The sequence below is a fragment of the Oryx dammah genome, unplaced genomic scaffold, assembly GCF_014754425.2.
Source record: "Oryx dammah isolate SB20612 unplaced genomic scaffold, SCBI_Odam_1.1 HiC_scaffold_18, whole genome shotgun sequence".
Taxonomy (NCBI): domain Eukaryota; kingdom Metazoa; phylum Chordata; class Mammalia; order Artiodactyla; family Bovidae; genus Oryx; species Oryx dammah.
This window is the reverse complement of record NW_024070202.1, coordinates 614,430-628,899: the sequence shown is the minus strand read 5'-3', so window position 1 is coordinate 628,899 and position 14,470 is coordinate 614,430. Positions and strand designations below refer to the sequence as shown.

Genomic DNA, 14,470 nt, shown 5'->3' with positions numbered 1-14,470 from the left:
TTTCAAAAGAAAAGTTTCATATATATATAGGAAGAAATAAAATATTTTATTGTACAGTCAAAATACAATGTCAAATTAAGGAATTCTTGAGACAGGTATGAGAAGAGAAAAGAGGGAAAATAAACATGAAAAAAATTAAATTTCCCAACCAGAAGAGACCTGAGAAAATGCTGAAGATTCTATACCCAGCTTTTGCAGTCACTGTAAACTCCTTGTATATCATCCCATATTATCCAGAGCTCATGATATTTCTAGCCCTAAAGTGATTTTCTGAAATATTTTTTTTTCATGCAGGTTACTGCCCTTTCTTAAGAAATGGATGATACCACACTTTCTTCACAGCATTCTTCATCTCCAAGTTTCTCAATACACAGATCAGAGGGTTGAACATGGGAGCAATGATGGTGTAGAAAAGAGCAAACACTTTGTCTTCTGGAAAAGTTTTAGCTGATCTAATGTAGATGAAGAGGACAGGCATAAATAGGACCACAAGGGTGACATGAGAACGGCAAGTGGAAAGAGCTTTGGTGTGGCTCTCTGCAGGGTAATCCCTGATTGTGTGTAATATCAGAAAATAAGAAGCCATCAAAATCACAAAAGTCACCAAAGCAATCAGACCTGAATTAACAACTACCAGGAGACCAATCCTGTATGTATCCATGCAAGCCAATTTCAGCAAAGGGTACACATCACAGAAGTAGTGATCAATCTTATTGGGGCCACAGAATGGTAAAAAGATGGTGAGAAGAAATTGACTGGCAGAGTGCATAAGTCCCCCTAGTACAACAAGCTATGATGATTGTGTTACACTTTAGTCTGCTCATGACGATGGTGTAGTGCAGGCGCTTGCAGATGGCCACATAGCGGTCATAGGCCATCCCTGTGAGGATAAAAATCTCGATGGCTCCAAGGAAGTGAAGGATAAAAAGCTGTGTCATGCAGTTACTATAGGAATTGGTCTTCCTTTCTGCCAGTAAATCAGTCATTAGTTTGGGTGTCACCGTCGATGTGTAGCAAAGGTCAGAGAGTGAGAGGTAATTAAGGAGAAATACATAGGTTGGTCAATGAGAGAACTGCATATAATAGAAATCATTATGAACAAATTTCCCATCCAAATAGCAATGTAGCAAAATAAAAATAAGACAAAGCAGAAGATTTCAATGTTCTTATTTTGAGATAGTCCCAAGAGAATAAACAGAGTGACATTATTTCTATTTTCCATGGTCCAGAGCAGTAAAAAGGCATAACAGTCCCCTGAAAGGACATAATGCATAAGTTGATACCAGAAATATTCATGGAGAAAACCTATGATAACACTAATGTCTGCTATTTTTGTTATTTGCAAAAATGAAAACAGAGTTTTAGATGTAGATAAAAAGAACTTATGGTTACCAAGGGGAAAGGAGGGAGACATAAACTGGGAGACTAAAATTGACATAAACAACCTACTATAAACAAAATGGATACTAATAAGGACCTGCTCTATAACACAGGAAACTCTGCTCAGTAATCTATAATGACCCATTGGGAAAAGAATCTAAAAGAATGGCTGTATCTATGTGTATAACTGATTAACTTTGCTGTACAGCAGAAAGTAAACACAGCATTGTAAATCAACCCTAGTCCAATAAAAATTAATCAAAGCACACTAATATCATGAAACTATATTTAATGAACATAATTCCAGCCTCACAAAATAAAAATTTGATAGCATTTTTTGTTTGATTAGTCTCATGATTTTCACAAGTCCATCTTTAAGAATATCAGGTTCAAAATAAATGTTAATAAATATAAATACATTTGATTAATCAGTCAAATTATTTTAAAATAATAGTTGCAAATATTTCCCACTTCTAAAAAAATATACAAGTTCTTGAAAAGAATCATTGCTCTGTATGTCTACAAACTCAGATTTGTTAAAGACACAATTAAGCATAAGTATTACAAAGTTTACCTTTAATGATATAGAAGGAAGTATAAAACCTAAAAATATTCACTAGTAGAAAATACCCTGCCGCTCAAAATAATTTTAAAGTGAGGTAGAATATAAAATTAAATATTTATTTATATAATGCATGTATATTTACAAAGAGGAAGATGAAAATTATGCAAGAAGCCAATGCAATTGGTTTGAAAACTTTTAATTGCTTAGTTATATTTTTATTACTGATTTGAGATAGTAAAGTTCTAACATTTATAACAGAAGTATGTTTATTTCTGGCACATCAATAAATATCATATACTAAATCAACCACAGAATAGAATAGTAGCTAAAACTAAAAACAGAGAAGCAAAAGGAAGTTTTACCTTCACAACTTTGCCCTTAACTCACTGTATAATAATTTAAGAGCAATATTTTTCTCAGTGGTTTGAATTGGAGTATGACTTTTTCCTCATTTATCTAATCTAAGACTTTTTTAGAACCCATTTATAAAAATTTTACACTGTATAGTTCAGAGAAAAAGTTCATGGGAGGTGTGTGGGAAAGGCTTTCTGAAGACAAACATTTGGGGTCTAGAATCCATTATTAATTACACTGCGGTGTGTGAAATCTGTACAAAACACTTTAGTCCTCTAAATTTAGGCTATCTCTCATTGAAAAAGACCTTGTTGCTGGGAAAGATTGAAGGCAAAAAGAGAAGAGTGTTGGTGGATGAGGATAAGATGGTTACATAGCCTCACCAACTCAATGGAGCAAAGTCCAGAAGATAGTGAAGGACAGGGGAGCCTGGCGTGCTGCAGTCCATGGGGTCGCAAAGAGTCAGATATGACTTAACAAGTGAAAAACATTTGTAAAATGGTGAAATATTTTATATTTTGTCACAAAACACTCAAATTAATAGTCATTGTTTTATTAGCCATTGAAGTATTAATTGATATTTTTATTATATGTATTCTTGTGTTACCAGTGAGGCTGTCAATAATAGTTTACTAAATATAACTTTCATATAGAAATTGAAGTTTTAAAGCTATACAATTATTTTAAACTGGAAGAAAATGTTGAGATATACTAGACAAATCCTCTAGTTCTAAATAGGAGGAATTTTAATTCAAAGCTTATAGGAAATATTTTAAAAAATGAATAAAGGTAGCTTGAAACACTTCATAAACAATCTGTTAAATCATATGGATTTAATATGGATTTGACATATGGAAATACAAACAATTCACTTGGGGTTGACCATAGTCTCTGAGAATGTAGTTTGTGTCTCAATAATAATGACAAATATTACATAGAACTAGTAATTAGCCTCAAATTAAAATTTAAAAAAAAAAATTAAAGAAAAAAAGAACTGGTAACTACATACTCCAAGTATCCTTACTATCAATGTGGATCCCAAAATACATTATAAGTAATTAAAACCTTTTCTAAAGTTTGTTACATGTCTTCTGCCCTAATCTTGTAGCTATATTTTATCAGTTAATTTATAAATTCTCTGCTTATCACTCTCTTTTACAGACAAAATTAATTCTGTCACATCCAAAAAGAAAAAGTCTTTTTCAATGAAGCCCTAAAACAATTAAATTATATCTATGGTAAAATTTTAAGATTTAAAATTAGTTTACAGTGTAGCCATTGAAAAGTAAGGTTTCATGCCTCCAGTTATATTATAGAAATATTTCCTCATCTCTCTCTCCCCTATATAATGGTTAATCTAAAATGATATTCAAAATACTGATGTGATCAACTTGAAGCAATCACTTATTCATTTGAATAGACATAAACAAAGCCATTATTTTAATTATGGGCATGGGAAAAAACAACCAGTTGAAAATTTTTTCCCACCCCTAATTTAAACAGGAACATTTTAGTTTATACATAAATAAATTAAGCCTATAAATAAACTAAGGCTTTTACAATAATTTACCAAAGCCAATTGTCTCCATTTCATACAGTATTAATATTTCTTCTAATTAAATTTGACTTTCTAACCAAACAGTTTTGTTAAACATGTGTTTGATCTCAAATTGTCTCAATTCTCAAGGCCACAAACAATTATTAAGTCCTTTCTTGATAGTTTTCTTTTTGCTAACTTCCCATACAGATGTATCCCACAATGCTTAAACTAGTGCTTAGATTTCTAGCTTCTCAATTTTAGTGGGGAAAGATCTCTAACTTTTATTTTTGACACAGTCATCAGTTTCAACTGTGAACTCTTAACTATATTTCCTGTAACATTTTTCTGTATCTAAATTGTAGAGAAATAGCTTCTTCCCTAAATAATTCAGAGAATTATGAGATTCAAATTTTAAAATAGATGGAAACTCTGAAAAAAGTAAAAAAGTTAGCAAATGAAACAGTCTAAATTCAATTTGACATATATACCAAATGTTGAATACAGTCTTGACAATTTAATAAAATATTCTTCAGTTAAGATTTTACACAACCCTGGGGTTCTCCACTATTATTAAGGGTAAATTTTGGGAAAATATTAAAATTAAGGAGGTGAAATTGCATGGGTTTATATTCTGGCTTTGCTAAGAGTGAATATATGGCCTCAATATGTTATTTAATTACACTAACAGCAGTTTAATAATTTTTTTTTAGTTTACAATTTCACATTTTCATGTGCCTAACATTCTTCTAAACATTGTCTAAACAAACCTTTCAATCATCTCTATAACTCTAATAAATAAATATTAGTAGTAAACTTAGCTTACAAATGGGGAAATTGAGTTTTAGGAAAATTAAAAACTACTGCAAGATGGTCTTAATAAGTGGTAGAGTCAAGATCTAAAACAGCATATATCTTATTTAGCAATACACTTGGTAAAATGTTACACAGTTACCATAGTTCCTGAAACTTGCACTTTGTTGATGAGCATATCTACCTCCATATTTATTGTGATAATTAATTAGATAAGAGGTGTGAGTCAGCCAGTATGTATTAGAAGCTCAGTAAACATTTCAAGTGATTTTATCTTTGCTGTATCTCCGTAATCTTTTTTTTTCTTTCTTTTTCTATGAATGGCTAATGTATGACGTTGAGAGAAATGTGAATTCAAACCATGGAATGAAATACTCTGAACAGTAGGTGAATGACCAGAATGAGGAAAGAATGGCAGGACTGAAAGGAAATGATATGAATGGATTCACAACGATTGAAGTGGAAGAACATGTGTGGGAAATTATATCTCCTCCTTTCCATGATCCTACCCTAATGTGAGGAGCCTAAATGATTACAAGATACCTCTTATTTAACCAATAATCAATAACTATTTGTTGAAATAACTTCATTTTTTTAAAGTAGTATATAAAGTATTCAAATCACTTGAAGTTATCAGCATCACATTTATTACAGGAAACACAAGTGGAGAGCAAGGTACATGGAGATAAAGTAAACAGACTCAAATTTTGAGATATCTCCTTTCGATTTTTTGTGGCCTGCCTAGAGTCTTTGTTTAACTTATTGTTTTAATATAAATTTATTTATTTTAATTGGAGGTTAATTACTTTACAATATTGTATTGGTTAACTTAATTCTTGAGCCATCTTTTCTTTCTTTTTTTGTCAGGATGGTGATCATGGATCATGACAATGGGTACTGGAAGGCTTTTCTTTTTCTTTTGGATTTGTTTTTTTCTCACTTTCTTGGTAATCTGTGAGTCATTTGTTTTTTTAAATGACTACTTTGCCCATTTTCTACCAAAGTCTTAATACTATTTTCCTCTTGTTCAGCAAAGCATGATTTCCCTATCACTTTCTGAAAGCAAATTATAATAAACAAAAATAAAGTGTACATTCTAAAACTATATATATCTTATTCCAGAACACTATTTTTTGCAAGTTGTTTGGATTTATGTTCCTGAATCCATGAGTTCACCAGGTGGATTTCCTCTAGATCCAAGTCATCAGATCCACTAAGTGACTATCAAATCTGGATTATAAATAGTATGAAAACCACCATTAGCTTTTGTGTGTGATTTAGGAAGCTCAGTTATTAGACATTCATTCTTCCTGGGCCTCAGTGACTGAATTCCCTTGCATTTCACTCAGAATTTTCTGATATAAACAATACTGTGGGGATTTTGCCTTGAGGGGGCTTATCCTTTCCATGATTTCTGTAATCTGAGTGAGAAACAAACGACAGCTCTGGTACTAGGGTTCACTCCCAGAGTCAGAAAGACCCTCTGGAGGAGGAAATGGCAACCCATTCGAGTATTCTTGCCTGGGAAATCCCATGGACAGAGGAGCCTGGTGGGTTGCAGTTCATGGGGTCACAAAGAGTTGGACATGACTAAGCACTGAGCTGAGCTAAAGCTTATTGCAATTAATAGTCTTCATCTCCCCTCAAAAATATTGTCTTCCCTGAGAGAGTTAGAATGGGTTTTACTTTATTTTCAAGTATTGATTTCCTAGAAAATTATAAACTAATAAACCTTGGTGTTATTTTTATGAATTTAGAAAACTTCCAAAAATAATATAAAATTTTTTCAGTTGAACGTTTTAATTTTTCCACAAACATACCTTTTCCAAATGCCTTTCTCTTCTTATTTTTTTCTTTCCCATGTGTTTCTGAAGATTTAGTTGCCTTCCAATGTGCTATATGAGCAAAATAAATAATAACAAATGCATAGTGAGGATTTACTGTGTGTCATATACTAAGGGTTCTCTTTCATCTTAACATGGTCCTAGTGAGAAAGGCACTAAGTCTCCTAAATTTACCTATGAGTAAAATCAATGAGATAAGTTAATTTATAATTTGCCTAATGTTTACAAGTGTTGGTTGGCAAACTGACCCCCATTAAGGAGGCAGGGAGAGACTGAAAAAAGAGGCAGACGACTCTAGATTGGAAGGTGGCACTTTTAATAAACAAGGGGACTTACATGGGGGGTTCGTCATGGATGGCTACAAGACAAGCAGATCTTTGCCTCTTTATGTCAGAAAATTTAAGATCATATAGAGGCCTTTCCTGGGTTCATTCACATATTCAGTCCAGATGATCTCAACAACACTTTATTATCTCAAGTCTGCATCCTTGAAAATGTCTCCACCTATGCACCTATGGGGATGATGTTGTTTAGTCACTCAGTTGTGTCTGACTCTGCAGCCCATGACTGCAGCAAGCCAGGTTTCCCTGTCCTTCACCATCTCCCAGAGCTTGCTCAAAATCACTTCCATTGAGTGGGTGATGCCAACCAACCATCTTGTCCTCTGTGATCCCCTTCTCCTCCTGCCTTCTATTTTTCCCAGCATCAGTCTTTTCCAATGAGTCAACTGTTCACATTAGGTGGCCAGATTATTGGAGCTTCTGCTTTAGCATCAGTCCTTCCAATGAATATTCAGGGCTGATTTCCTTTAGGATGGACTAAGCAAAGTGATCACATGGATCGCAGCCTTGTCTAACTCAATGAAACTATAAGCCATGCCATGTACCACCCCTCAAGGTGGACGAGTCATGGAGGAGAGTTCTGACAAAATGGAAAAGGGAATGACAAACCACTTCAGCATTCTTGCCTTGCGAACCCCATGAACAGTATGAAAAGGCAAAAATTTGGACAATGAATAGAACTCAAATTCAAGAATGGGTGGACAAATGAGGAACTTCTGATGCCCAGGCCCATCTCATTGCTCTAGCAGTGGTCATGTCCTCTCCATGACCGACACCAGGCAGAGAGGATAGTACCTATAAAAGTCAGAAGGGCAGCTAGTTCTAGGGGAAGGAAGCAGTGAGGACAGGACGGAACAGGTGATGGACTTTGGAGATGATTACTGTGCTCTATTTCTTGATTTAGGTACAGAGCACAGGTTTATTTCCTTCATAGTTCTGTCTCTCTCTGTTTTGTTTTGATTTCTTTATGGATTATATGTAATAATTAATATATGAAAAAATATGTAAGATGCCTTAAAACTATACATAAGTCAGTGAAATTACCTGAGGCAGAGTGTTAGGTTAGATACGTCTTCAAAGAATTAACTTGAAAGCAAATTTAGGTATTCCCTATTTAGTCTTCATCTACAAATATCATAACCAAATTACTTTTTTTAATTAACACTCAGAATTGCCTACTCTATATAACATAGCAGCTGTTTCTTTAAGCTAATACATTTTTAATCACATAAGTCTCTACCAAATCTCAGAGTGACCAACAGATTTGTCATTTTTGTCCTAATTTTTCAGCTCATCATCTCTGACATTTATAAAGTAAATAATTTGGGCTCTTTGATTTGAAAGTTAATTGAATTCTCTGATTCCCAAGTCCACTTTTACTTCCACATAGAGGTTTTAACACATTAAGTAGGGGAAATTAATTATGCGTCTCTTCTGAAAACATCTTTTGGTACCAACCCTTCTCATGGCCTTTTTCATCTCTGTATTTCTCAGAGTGTAGATTAAGGGATTGAACATAGGAGCAATTATGGTATAAAAGAGAGAAAATATTTTGCCCTCAGGGAAAGTGGTAGGGGTTCTTAAATAGATAAAGATTGACGGTCCAAAAGTAAGACAACCACAGTGATGTGAGACCCACAGGTAAACAGGGCTTTTTGTCTTCCTTCAGCTGAGTGATTTCTTAAGGTGAATAATATAATGACCCAAACAAGTGAACAAAGGTTACTAAGGCAACCATTCCTGAATTGGCAACCACAAGGACACCAGTGACATAGGTATCAGTACAGGCAACTTTCAACAAAGGAAAAATGTCACAATAGCAGTGGTCAATTTCATTGGGGCCACAGAAGGGCAAACTGATTATCATAGAGAACAGACAAAAGGCATGGACAGCCCCACCAGCCCAAGCTGCCAGGATGAGGATATTGCACCTTTTCCTGTTCATGGTAATCATGTAGTGGAGAGGCTTGCAAATGGCAACCCAGCGATCAAAGGCCATGATTGTAAGGATGCACATTTCAGTCATTCCTAAGAAGTGCAAGGAAAAGACCTATAACATGCAGTTACCATAAGAGATGGTTTTCCTTCCCAGGAGCAGGTCACTGATCAGTTTGGGTGTCACACAAGAGGTATAGCAGATGTCCATAGAGGATAAGTGGCTGAGGAAATAGTACATTGGTTGGTGAAAAAGAGGGCTACATCAGATGGAGACAAGGATCAGAAGGTTTCCCACCAAGATGGCAATGTAACAAAATAAGAACACAAAGCAAAATATTTGTATGTTTTTGTTACAGGAAAGTCTCCAAAAAATAAATTCTGAGATGTTCCTCTGACCTTCCATGTATTGTACGCTATCTGCAAACAGTTGAGTAACTGAAAAAAATAAATAAATAAAATGAAAGAAAATATTTGCAATATGATCACAGTCATATAAAAGCTGCTAACAAGCCATTAAAGTTAATTTTAACAAATTATTGAAGCTAGTTAATAAATTAATGATATTATATTTTTCTTAGGAATCATAGCTCATTTCTTCAGTATTGTTTTCAAATATTTTTTTACATTGGTAATAATAAAAATAAATTTTATTAAATTTTCAAAATATAATTGTTTAGGCTTCCCAGGTGGCTCTAGAGGTAAAGAACCCATCTGCCAATGCAGAAGACACAAGAGACATGGGTTTGATCCTTGGGTCGAGAATATCTCCTGTAGTAGGAAATGGCAACCCAATGCAGACTTCTTGCCTGGAAAATTGGGGGTTCAGGACAGGGAACACGTGTATACCTGAGGCAGATTCATGTTGATGTATGGCAAAACCAATACAATATTGTAAAGTAATTAACTTCCAATTAAAATAAATAAATTTATATTAAAATAAAAGAACTTAGTGGGCTGTGAATCCATGGGTCTGCAGTGAGTCGACTGAGCACATGGTTTACAGTACAGAACAGGCATTACAGACATTCCTTGATTCATGGTGGTTCATGTTGCAACTTTATTGACTTTATGATAGTATGAGAATAGTAAAAAAAAAAAAAAAAAAAGAGAATAGTAAGCATCAAGAAGAAACTGTACTTGAATTCTTGAATTTTGATTTTTTCCCTGATCTAGCTATAGGTGATATGATACTCTGTTATAAATGCTGGGTCTGAGCACAGAGTCATAATAGCCTTCAGGCAGCCTGGTGATCACATAGGCAAAGAACTGACACAATTACAACCATTCCGTACCAGACAGCCATTGTGTTTTTCACTTTTAGTGGAGTATTCAATAACTTACATGAGATAGGCTTTGTGTTAGAAATAGACTTTGTGTTAGATTGTTAAAAATAGGCTTTGTGTTAGATTATTGTGGTTGTTCAATCGCTAAGTCATGTCCAACTCATTAGGACCCCATGAACTTCAGCACTCCAGGCTCCCCTGTCCTTCACTATCTCCCTGAGTTTCCTCAAACTCATTTCCATGGAGTCACTGGCATCATCTGACCATCTCATCCTCTGTTTTCCCCTTCTTCTCTTGCCTTCAATCTTTCCCAGCATCAGAGACTTTTCCAGTGGGTTGGCTCTCTGCAATAGGTAGTCAAAGTATTAGAGATGATTTTGCTCAATTGCAGGCTAATGTTAGTATTCTGAGTATGTTTAAGATAAGCTGGACTAAACTATGATGTCCAGTAGGTTCAGTTCAGTACAGTCGCTCAGTCATGTCCGACTCCTTGTGAACCCATGAATCGCAGCAGGCCAGGCCTCCCTGTCCATCACCAACTCCTGGAGTCTACCCAAACCCATGTCCATTGAGTCGGTGATGCCATCCAACCATCTCATCCTCTTTCATCCCCTTCTCCCCCCGTCCCCAGTCCTTCCCAGCATCAGGGTATTTTCCAATGAGTCAACTCTTCATATGAGGTGGCCAAACTATTGGTTTCAGCTTCAACATCAGTCCTTCCAATGAACACCCAGGACTGATCTCCTTTAGGATGGATTGGTTGGATCTCCTTGCAGTCCAAGGGACTCTCAAGAGTCTTCTCTAACACTGCAGTTCAAAAGCATCAATTGTTCAGCACTCAGCTTTCTTCACCATCCAACTCTCACATCTATACATGACTACTGGAAAAACCGTAGCCTTGACTAGATGGACCTTTGTTGGCAAAGTAATGTCTCTGCTTTTGAATACACTACTTAGCTTGGTCATAACTTTTCTTCCAAGGAGTAAGTGTCTTTTAATTTCATGGCTGCAATCACCATCTGCAGTGATTTTGGAGTTCAAAAGATAAAGTCTGACACTGTTTCCACTGTTTCCCCATCTATTTCCCATGAAGTGATGGGACCAGATGCCATGATCTTCATTTTCTGAATCTTGAGCCTTCAGCCAACCTTTTCACTCTCCTCTTTCACTTTCATCAAGAGGCTTTTTAGCTCCTCTTCTCTTTCTGCCATAAGGGTGGTGTCCTCTGCATATCTGAGGTTACTGATATTTCTCCTGGCAATCTTGATTCCAGCTTGTGTTTCTTCCAGTCCAGCATTTCTCATGATGTACTCTGCATAGAAGTTAAATAAGCAGGGTGACAATATACAGCCTTGATGTACTCCTTTTCCTATTTGGAACCAGTCTGTTGTTCCATGTCCAGTTCTAACTATTGCTTCCTGACCTGCCACAGGTTTCTCAAGAGACAGGTCAGATGGTCTGCTATTCCCATCTCTTTAAGAATTTTCAACAGTTTATTGAGATCCACACAGCCAAAGGCATTGGTATAATCAATAAAGCAGAAATAGATGTTTTTCTGGAACACTCTTGTTTTTTCTATGATCCAGCGGATGTTGGGCAATTTGATCTATGGTTCCTCTGCCTTTTCTAAAACCAGCTTTGTATTCAATTCATTTTCAACTTGTATTTTCAGGTTATGATGAATTTATTGGGATGTAATCTCATTGAACGTCATGAATATCTGAACTATTTCCCACAGATAAATTATACCATTCTTACTTTTAACACTTAAACAACAGTGCTAGTAATACAATTTAATAAAGGACATTTTTTAACATAATTTTCAAATGTGTCCTTCAGAAAGGTAATTTTTTTTATTACATGATGCTCCATTCCCCTACCATGATATAGAACACTTTCCTGGACTTGTCTGTAGTCATATGATCATGGAATACAGTACATGTAATAAAAGTCACCTAAATTCTGAGCTGTGTGATTAGGATTATGTGTTGTCCCTTGAAATAGAAGAGTGAAGGTAGAGTAAGTACTGCATATTGAACTTGGGAAACCAATCTTGCTAGCTATTTTAAGACTGATATTATTTGAAAATATAGCAAAAATTGTCAGTGGTTGGTATTTTAAAAAAGAAAATTATATTTCATATTTAAATTTAATGTAAAATAATGGTTTAAGGTGAATTTTATAGACATTAAAATTAGTGCAAATAAAGAGATACAATAATTGAAATTAACAAATAATTTAAATTTGGTACTTGTGCTCTCTGCTGGAATAAATTATGGACAGCAAAAATCTGAAAATGATGTCATCTCAATGTAAATGTAAGGCAAACTTTGTGGTCAAGAAGTGCTCAGTTGTTTTCTGTTGCATGGCTTTTTAATAGATTTCCACGTAGTATATTCTTTTTGCTCAAGGTAGGACTTAACACTAAGGTGACGAAAGAATGTACTACTGAGAAGACACTCTTCTCAGTTTTATTCTGGTCACTCATGAGGAATTAGGTAGCATGCAGGTAGTTGTTTACCTGACTCCTCTGTCAGATGTAGTAGCCATGCTGGGCTCCATAGGTGAATTTTTAATAATACAAAATTTTTGATGTAACAAAATGAATAGGTTAACATGTTCACTATTTTCCAAATTGAGTAGCTGTATTGCTAGTGGTATTTAATATTATCTTAGCTGATAAACAGACATGGCTTTAAATCACATTGCAAAATATGTTGAGAGTAATTCTTTATTTCAATTTTAGCTCAATATCTTTGTCTACATTAAAAAGGGAAAGTATTAACTTAATCATATTGCGTCATTATATCCCTAAGACGTCTTTTTTAACATGAAGATTATATCCATAATCTCCTTTTTATTAACATGAAGACAACAGTGTTGTATCTTTTAAATTATGTACGATTTATATCATATACTCCACAAAATGTCAATTTATACCATAAACTCCATAAAATTTTGTTTTGTTATATCTTTAAATGTATCATCTCAATTGCAATTAATAACTATGAAAAAATATTATATTGCATTCATTTGACTGAAAGTACAAGAAACTAAAGTGACTTAAAATTTATTGAAAATAAATTTCTAGTTATTATGTAGCATAAAAGTACTCATCTAATCCAACCATATTATTTTCAGTATCAAATGAATTGATTTAAAATAAAATATGTGAATATCCCAAACTACAGAACCAGTAAACCGTAGCATTTATAAACTAGATCTTCCAGGTCTTACTATGTATATTGTTGCCTTCCACAGGAAAGGGGCACATATAAAAGATAGCAGTAAAAGAATTATCATTACTTTCATCTCATGAAAGATGACAGACTCCCAGATCACTATAAAACATACTATGATAATTATAAGAATAGATGGATGGTGTAGCACGTCTGTGATTTAAAATCATTTCATAACATGAAGCTTTCAATCTAAACACTACAGATATTAAAGTTTTGATCTTATAAAAATAGATTATCAGCTTTCTTGAAGGCACTAGTAGAATAATGACCTTCATGAAGGTTAAGACATTGAACACATAAGTGAAGAAAAGAAAACATTATTAAGTCAAAAATCAAGTGAGATGCAAAAGCGATAAGGTCAAAATTAGATATGATGAAGATAACAAAATAAAATGGAGGACAAACCACTTTTATCCAAGCACTGGTAAACTTCTGATGCTAGCGAGAGGATATTGGTCACCTAGATGTTTCTGATATTCAGATGTTTAATATCAAGTGAAATAATGTAAACTTAAAGTTAGTTACTTTTTTGTTTCAGTTTTTTTATATTTACGCTTTATATAGAAGAGGACATTTAAATCTAAAAATACCGTCCAGTTTAGATTGGATAATCAATCATCCTTTATGAATCTGGGCGATTGTCACACCTTATTCTTGATACTTTATATGTTTTACTTTATTTTACTGTTGCTGCTGCTGCTGCTGCTAAGTCTCTTCAGTGGTGTCCGACTCTGTGCGACCCCAGAGACACAGCCCATCAGGCTCCCCCGTCCCTGGGATTCTCCAGGCAAGAACACTGGAGCAGGTTGCCATTTCCTGCATTTCATGCATTTCCAATGCATGAAAGTGGAAAGTGAAAGTGAAGTCGCTCAGTCGTGTCCGACTCTTAGCGACCCCATAAACTGCACCCTACCAGACTATTCCATCCGTGGGATTTTCCAGGCAAGAGTACTGGAGTGGCATGCCATTGCTTTCTCCTTTATTTTACTATTTATAATGAAATCTTCAGTATAAAAAGAACAGTTTTGGATTTATTCATTCACACAAGTTGTTCTTGGTTGTGTAACACAATGTACTTTAAACTTGAATTGCAACAACTACATCTGTGATATAGACACATCTTTCCAGCAAACAATGAGAGAACACATGAGTTTATAAAACAAAATCCATACA

At 34.6% G+C, this 14,470-nt stretch overlaps 2 pseudogenes; both read right to left on the bottom strand.

The window, feature by feature from the left end:
• Positions 1 to 295: 295 nt before the first annotated feature.
• On the bottom strand, positions 296 to 1,222 carry LOC120878252 (annotated as a pseudogene).
• A 7,029-nt stretch (positions 1,223 to 8,251) lies between these two features.
• Positions 8,252 to 9,175, bottom strand: LOC120877810 (annotated as a pseudogene).
• Between the last annotated feature and the right edge of the window lie 5,295 nt (positions 9,176 to 14,470).